The following is an 8,647-nucleotide window of genomic DNA, read 5'->3' as shown; positions in this document are numbered from 1 at the left end:
GCTGGCTTTTGGCTGATCTAGGCTGGGCTTGGCGAGGTGGTTTTGCTGATCTTGGCTGGGCTCATTCAATTATAGAAGAGCAGACAGGGAGCTCTGTTCTAGGCTTGGCTGAGGCAGTTCTGATCACACGTGTCTTTTCCTACTCCTGGACCCAGCAGCCTGGTCCAGACATATTCTCATAGCAATAGCAGATGTACAAGAGAGCAGGCCCAACCACATTAACACTTCCAAAGTTTTTGTGTCATATCTGTTAACATCCCACTGGCCAGAGCAAGTCACATGGCTGAGCCTAGGAGCGGGAAATTAATTACACCTTACGTCTCCATGGGATGGTGCTGGAAAATTATGTTTGACTTTGGTTTAATTAAAAGTTGAGGAAAAAGGAGGGGATGGAATTCAGAGATGCTAAGATCTCTTTGGGAGCTGACATTTTAGAATTGAACCATATGGCTCTTTCCCCAGGAATGGGGCAAACAAGAAGGGAGATGCACATAGAGTATGGGTTTTTTGCCTGCTTCAGGTCACTGGGGTGGCTGGAATGGTCCCGTCAATAATGCATCAGAAGTGCCCCTACCTGGAGCCTTAATCCCACTTAAGTTATCAGAGAAAAAAATATTCATTACGTTTTATAAATACATAACTACTCACAACATATTCATTCAGTACATCATTTACAATTCAGAGTAATCATAGTGGTGTATTTTAAATCAAGCAGAGGAAGATACATAATAAATGCATGTATTTTTAGAAGCCTGGTTCAGTTTCATGGAAAAAAAAAATATATAGCCGAGGGACATAATTGGAAAAGAGATGTAATTCATAGTCTAGGCCAGAAAATTTAATTCATTCTAATATGTGTAAAAGAACACCATGGTGGCTAGAGATTTCTAACTTCATTTCACGTGATTCATAGGCTGACTCATGTCAGTGTGTTGGCAGTTACATCAGGGATGGATTCTGAGGCGGCAAGATGCTGCCCCGTAGTATCAGAGTGAATAAAAATTCTCATCACAGAGTTCTATTATGAGGCTGTTGGTCTCTGTGGAACTGCGTATGCAACCTCGGAGGAGACATTTGGGCAGCGGGGAAGGGAGAAGTAGCTGCTTAAAATGAAGCCTCACAGGGTTCCTGGGTGGCTCAGTGGGTTACACCTCTGCCTTTAGCTTAGGTCCTGATCTCAGGAATTGGGCTAAGCCCTGAATTTGGCTCTCTGCTTGGCGGGGAGCCTGCTTCCCTACCTCTCTGCCTACTTGCGATCTCTCTCTCTCTCTGTCAAATAAATAAATAAAATCTGAAAAAAAAATGAAGCCTCATGTGTCTGAAATGGAATATTACGGACTCTAAAAATAGGTGCTAAGTAACCACTCTGTCAGGAAATGATGTATCACAAAGTTAAGCTTTCCACTTAGGGAATATAAAAGGACTTTTCTTTTTCTCCCTTGTGTTCTGTCTTACGGGGGGAAAAGTGCCTCTCAGAAAGAGAACTCAAAATCTGTACACGGGGATTCTGTACCTTCTTCATTCATTGCATTTTATTATTATTTTTTTAATGAGATGTTTTCAGATCCTTGAGCCAACAAGTAGAGTCTCTGTTATATTCTTGGACCAGGGATCTGGGGACTGGATGCCCATGAAGCCAAGGCCTTCACAACAAAATACCCACACCCCATCCTCACCCTCACCTTCAACCGGTGCTTTTATCAAGTAAGTATTGCTGAATTATTCCTTTGAATTACAGATCGTCCAAACGTAAGCCATGGCCAATGCTGACAGGAAAGGGAAGGAGTGTGGGTAAAAAGGATTGGGCAAAGGGAAGCATTATGGACTGAATTATGTACCCTCCCCCCCAAAAATGCATATGTGACACCTTAAGCCCCCATGTTACAGTATTTTAAGATGGAGCCTTTAAATAAGTAATTAAGGTTAAATGAGGTTTAAGAGTGGGGCCCTAACTCAACAGAACTGATGTCCTTATAAGAAGAAGGGACACCAGGACACTGGGATAGAGAAGAAGCCTCATGAGGACTTAGCAAGAAGGTGCCATCTGTGAGCCAAGGAGAGAAGCCTCCAGAGACCAAACCACCAACACCCTGATCTTGGATCTCCAACCTGAGAACTGGGAGAAAATACATGCCTGTGGTTTAAGCCCCCCCAGTATGTGACAGCTTGCTATCGCAGCCAGAGCAGACTAACATAGGAAGTAGCACTTATTATTCATGCACTGGGTGGTGAACCCTAGGATAAACACTCAATACATGTCATTAACTTAATCCTCCCTGTAACAGCCCTGCGAGCTGGGTAAAAATAGCTCAGAGGGCAGGAGCTTGCTCAAGGTCACAGAATGGCAGACTCGCTATTGGACCTCATGTCTACTCGATTTCAAAGCTCAAACTGTTTTTAATGCGTTAGAGGTTCTCAAATATTGGTGTGCTTCAGGATCATCTAGGGAGCTTGTTAAAAGTTCAGAGGCCTCTATCCCACCCAAGATTACTGAATGAGCTCGAGGCAGAGGACCCAGGCTTCTGTATTTTTAATAAGTTCCCCAGGCGAGGCTGACACCACCCCCACCCCCCTGCCCCCCGCCTAGTTCATGTGGCTGTGTGAAGAAGAGTTTGCTGTCTGGTGGTTTTTCAATGCTGCATGGGGAGACCAGAAGCTGTCTAAGACCAATAAAGCTAGTTTAGCATCTTTCTCAACCTCTCAACTTCACAGGAACTCCAGAAGCTATAATTTTCACGAGCTTTTATTGGGGGGGGGGTGGTTTCCAGCAATGTCAATTTAAAATGCAAAAATCCACTCTGAATTGACACATGACCTTGGGTAATCACCTAACACTGATGGTCCTTGATTTGCTGAGGCTGCCTTACTCTACAGTCTGGGCTATTCATGCTATGACTCAGAATTTTTAACATGGCCATTTCTCTGTTCTCTGACCTATTTGCTGCTGTCAGCCACATCCACTGCAACAAAGTTTCAGCAGGACAAAAATGCCAAATTGTTTTGGAAAGCTAATAACTGCTCCTTAATTCTTAATGTCTTATGAATTTAGAATTCTGTTTACTGTATTCTCATAAAGTTTTGTGCACTCATGGTTATTTCAGGCCACTGAATTATTATTTTGTGCAGGGAACCAGACAAATACCAGATATTCCTTCCCTGACAAGGCTTCCTGAACTGTCTAATTAGTTTCAAGGAGAAAGATACTCACTTGTACAAGCCAGCCCATTATTTTCTTAACATCAAGGAATACCCTTTCTCAGCATATGTCATCCCTGAAGCTATGGATTTGCAGGGCTGCCTCACCATCAGACAGGAACATAATTTGCTTCTGTGTGGTATTTCCGAGGCCCGATTTCTTATTTCTTGTCCGCTATTTTAAGAATGCAATGAATTCAGAAACTCAGTTTGGCTTCAAGGATTGTTAGCTATTTCCTAACTGTCCCTCTAGGGAAAGAGGAAGTAAGAAGAATGGAGAAGGCAAAAATCAATAGAGTCTGCGTGAATTAGCTCTCTCCCTCCATCAGACACCACGAACCTGAGTGAAGTGCGATCTTGTCGTAGCAGAAGCCAGTGGGCATCAAAGTGCCAATCAAGCGCAGGTGGGAGGCTATGCGGGGGCTCAGACAGAGGCAGCCACAGGGAAGAGCTGATTTCCCGCTTTCTCGAAGCTCTTCTTTGGCAGGGGGAAACAAATACAGGAAGAACGCTGCTCCTCCAAAGAGTCTCTACAGAGAACAGCCTGCAGCACCTGGAAGAAAAATGGGCTCTGCTAAAGGAATCTATGCTAAGGGCACGGAACTATGCACCTCAAAATGCTGAATGTTACGGTATGTAGATTATTATACCCCGTTTAAAAGAAAGGCTGTACCTGGGGTGCCTGGGTGGCTCAGTGGGTTAAAGCCTCGGTCTTCGGCTCAGGTCATGATCCCAGGGTCCTGGGATGGAGCCCTACATCGGGTTCTCTGCTCAGCAGGGAGCCTGCTTCCTCCTCTCTCTCTCTGTGCCTGCCTCTCTGCCTACTTGTAATCTCTGTCTGTCAAATAAATAAATAAAATCTTAAAAAAAAATAAAAAAGAAAGGCTGTACCAGAAAAGAAAATACACTAAGGGATTTTGTTTTATATACACAAAACAGGAAGAGAGAAGTGTGAGGGAAGAGTAAGGAAACACACACACACACGCATGTGCACGCCTGCATGCGCATGCACACACAAAGAACCTGAAAGTGCCAGGAGATTGGAAACCTGGCTTTCCACTCACTGTTTGCATATAGTATGTGTTTACATATCCCCTGTCACGCGTGGCAACTCTTACTTATGTCAGGGGATTCTCATTCCTATAGAGTCAAAGGACAAAGAGTTTTGTCCCAAAGGCAGCCACAAAATGACAGGCTCTCCAGGATTTGACTAGTATTATTTATTGATTTGACTTATCACTAAGTTGACCTATATCTTCTGTTAGTACCCATAGGATAAAAGGGGACCCCTCTTTAGGCTGGATCATGGGACCACAGCCTTGCTCTCTTCCTCTGTGACCCATGCTTCCCTCAGCAGTGGCTCACCAAACTCATGACCCTTATGAAAAGCTACTTCACCTTAATTATAAACTATTCACATTCACAGCACCTTTGGGCTCAGCTTCGGTCATAAAACCAGCCTCTTTGCTCAGCTTTGTCCTGTGTATGCCTTGGTCATTCAGGTTCCACTTCTCAGCCACCAGCCCTTGAGCCAAGGCGCATGCTGGTCCTTCAGGCACAAGTGACCAAAAAGGTTCTAAGGACCCCACCTCAGGACGATTGCCTACCTCGTTCACTCGCTTTCAACGTCCTGGCAAATCTCTGAGCACACAGTCTACGGCAGGTTTAACCAGTCACGGTTCTCTTCAAATATTTTCCCACTAAGGTCATAGCTGTCTCTCTCTCTCATTCAAGTTTTCCTTGCAGACATTCCTGTCTCTTCTAACCCAGGGCATCAGTCTTTTCTTCTTGCTGAACATAAGTGATCAATGCCCAGGATGCATAAGTGAAAACTGACATTACACTTAACATTAAATTACATTTATACATATGTAAATATATGCATATATATATATGAAATGGTCTGGAAGGAGATACACAGAGCCAGAGAGAGTGAGTATCTCTGAGAAGGGGAGTGAAGTTAGAACAGGGGCCCAAGAGGAACTACTACTTTGTCTTTGCTATTTGTTTCTGTGTGTATCTTTATAATTTTTAAAATAGCATGAAATGTTTGATGCGTGGAAAAAATTTTTAATTGCATGAAATAATTCTTGCCTGAAGCTAAGAAAAGGGGACACAGACATAAATAACTTAAGAGGATCAAATTAGCTCCCCAAGCCCTCATATTTGAGTCTACTTTTCCTAAAAATAAGACACTGTGCAATAGTAAGGATATGCAAAAAAAAAAAAAAAAAAGCATAAAGAAGGTAATGATCCCAAGTCATCCTCAGCTAACTTAAGAAAACAAACACTGGCAATACAATGAAAGTGTCCCCCCTACAAACTCTTCCTTGTCACCGCTACTCAACAATTCCAAGAGAAGCGAGAACTACTTGTCATTCCATGACCAACATAGTAACTGATGTAGGAGCTGGCCTGAGTTTTGCAGATGGGAATTCCAGAAAATGCCTCTCAGGAAGCAGAGAGAAGGGATTTGAGCAAAGCCCTGGGCTGATTTGTTATCGTTTTGTGTTATCTGCATTATGCTCTCTTCCTTTGGCAAGAAGATATTAGTGGGGAGGATGTCTGAATCAAAGTCAGCAACAAGCTCTGTGGGCAGCAGCCCCCGCACCATGACTGGCCCTGCTTCCTGGGAACATGTTTTCCATGATCACTGTGTCCGCCGTGCCCATGGTAATGAGGAGTTGGCTGTCATCCACTCATTTCGGTGTACGTCACGGCAGGCCACCTAATCAACATTCCACCGGAAGGCAGCTCTGTGACCCTGCAGTTGAATGACACTGTTGCTTTCCGAAAACTGTAAATCAAAGGAAATAGAGATTGCTGGTGAATGAAACCTTTTATTTTCTTTTTTTATTAGCACTTGAAGTTGGGTTTTCTCCAGTATCTTTTTATGGTCTGCGAGCTCAAGTGTGATGGATATGTCTTTGGAAATTCGTGACGTAATTAAAGACTCTGTCCCCTCTGGATCGCTTGCTGGTGGTTACAGGTGTTTTTCATCTTCTTTCTCTTTCAGCAGAGTTGATGAAGCCCAAGCTGATTTTACGTAAAGGATGCTCGCAAAGAATGGATGTAAATGAGAACCACTTCTCCTAAGAGTGAAGATTCTGTTTTTGATCATTCTAACCCCCCCCCCATTTGGGGGGCCAGTTATTATTTCCAGCTTTCTTTGTTGTTCGTTTTCCTAAAAGAAATATAATTTAAATAATGCTAACTACATTAATTTACAGCATGTGAGTGCCTGGTGATAAGGCTTTTAGTTCCCCTCAACTTTATAACTGTATCTAGGCCATAACACATAAATTGTCTAAAAAAGTACCTAGTGCTCTGCCAATTGGCAGCGTCGGCTTTACGCGTCAATTTGAAAAGGTTTAGATGTAAAGTGATGACATACTCATACCAGAATGATCCCTGTTATGTTCCCATAATTAAAGAGAGGTGTTCACTAGGTCTGTCCTATCCATCCATCATGGAGTCAGAATGGGGGATGGAAGTGGTTCATTGATCAAAACATCAGAATTAGATTGATCTTGGTTTAGATCTCTTCCCTTAACACCATCCAGAAAGTTACTAACTTTGGAAATTAAAAAGACACACACAAAAATCAGCTGAACAACAGAAACTTTATTCTTTCTATCTACCATCTATCTATCCATCTGTCAGTCTATCTATCTATCTATCTCTATCTGGAATCATAATACATGACATGAATAATCATATACATCTTACTTACTATGTAACTTACTAAAAGTTATGTAACTTACTAAAAGTTACTTAACTAACTTACTAAAAGTTAACTTAAATAGAGCCAAATAGCCAGATATACCACAATTTCAAATAACAGTTATGAAGAATGGTCCTGTCCCCCGCCTTCCCCTGTTCCTGGCATAGGGAAGCCCTTGCCGGGGCACAAGACGAAGGGGTCCGGCTGCAATCATCCTCTTCCTTCACCTTCCTTATTAAGTTGTCTGATCCACTTCTTAGTCTCATCCAAATTTTATGCTGATGTGGTCATGACATTTGTCCTAACAAATCAGATAATATTAATGAGCTGTAATTATTTTACCCTCATTTTATAGACAAAAAATGAGGCCAGAGATGCTCTGACTTGCCCAAGATCCTGTTAGTCAGTGGTGAAGTCAGAGGTAGAATTCCAAATTCCTAGCCCCCAGTGCACTATGCTTCACCCCAGAACACTCTTGTCTTATAAGACTGAAAGATGCTAATTAAGAAAACACTAATTAATGCTGCACTATGGGGAACTCCCAACAGTACGTTAAGAAACATCAAGAGAAAACATATCCTTGAGTAGACCTCATCTTTGACACCACGGATCTTCTTTGAGACAGTAAAATCACAGTCTTAGGATGTTTTTAGTGAGGATCCACACTTGCTAAAAGACTGTTTCAGAGAATCGCAGAAACTCAGAAGTCCTGTGGATTTTGTACCATGTTTGGATTTGCCATCAATTTCTCAGTAACTGTGTTAGCATTTCAAGCCAGCTGGGGATAGGCCAGAAAATGAGAAAATTAGCTAGAAGCATCCAATGCCCTTGATTTAATAGCTGCTTTCATGGAGCTAACATCAGGCTCGTTTTTGACCAGTCATGATTAATTCTTGCAATGATTCAGTTCTCTTTTGCCGCGGCTTGTCTAAAATACTTTGCTTGCATAATCATCTGTCAGAACTTTACTGGTTAAAAAAAAAAAAAGACTAAGACAACTAACTAATATAAAGGAAACTTTGTAGCCACCTCCACAGAATGAAGTAAAGCTCAGGACCCCACTTCACCTTCACCCTGAACTGGACTAGTGCCTATGAGGTTCAACTGTGCAAGCAGAGCAGACATGTGATCCTATCCAACTGAAGCTAACTGTCCTTTTCCCGTTGAGAGATGGTACCCCAGAAGCAGTTACAGTAGGCTGAGCTGGCCATTGTTCCAGAGGCAATGGGTTGATCGAGCCCCATAACCAGGAGATCCATAGCTCACACTTGAATAAATTCTCTCAAAGCCGCACTTTGCAAAGACCGTTCATGAGAGGGAAAGGTTATACCTCTACTTTAACATAATAAGGTTTTCGATGGGACAGAGTGGGTATACCCTCTTTGGGTTTATTCCTACTGCATCTAAAGTTGGTTCTAATTCTATCTAGACTCCAAGGAGTGATCAGGGCTAGACCCCCTGTCTCTTGCAGGCTAACAGGGCTCTGGAAGATTCATGAGGTGCTACCTCCTGGTCTGCAAGGCTGGGTCCCTGGGATACAGTGTGGAGGCATGGCGTTGGCATTTTCCACGGCACTGAAGCCGAAGTCTACAGATCTTCTGAAGAGGACTGAGGGCTGACCAGAAAAGAGGGCTCAAGTTTACAGATTCCTATTCGAAGCCCACAGCCTTCCTGTAGATGAAGGGATTTAAATACAGTGTGCATGAGACAGGCCATACTGTCCTGTGG

The 8,647-nt window shown here is 42.9% G+C and overlaps 1 long non-coding RNA gene across 1 annotated transcript; it reads left to right on the top strand.

The window, feature by feature from the left end:
- Positions 1 to 1,449: 1,449 nt before the first annotated feature.
- On the top strand, positions 1,450 to 8,429 carry LOC116880660. The gene is made up of 3 exons (XR_004385245.1): positions 1,450 to 1,704; positions 6,212 to 6,267; positions 8,391 to 8,429. It is a non-coding gene; the product is annotated as an uncharacterized LOC116880660 (long non-coding RNA).
- The last annotated feature ends 218 nt before the right edge of the window (positions 8,430 to 8,647 follow it).

Source organism: Lontra canadensis, unplaced genomic scaffold (assembly GCF_010015895.1).
Source record: "Lontra canadensis isolate GAN:19392208 unplaced genomic scaffold, GSC_riverotter_1.0 scaffold67, whole genome shotgun sequence".
Classification (NCBI taxonomy): domain Eukaryota; kingdom Metazoa; phylum Chordata; class Mammalia; order Carnivora; family Mustelidae; genus Lontra; species Lontra canadensis.
The sequence above is the reverse complement of the archived record's forward strand: the minus strand, read 5'-3'. Positions and strand labels throughout refer to the sequence as shown.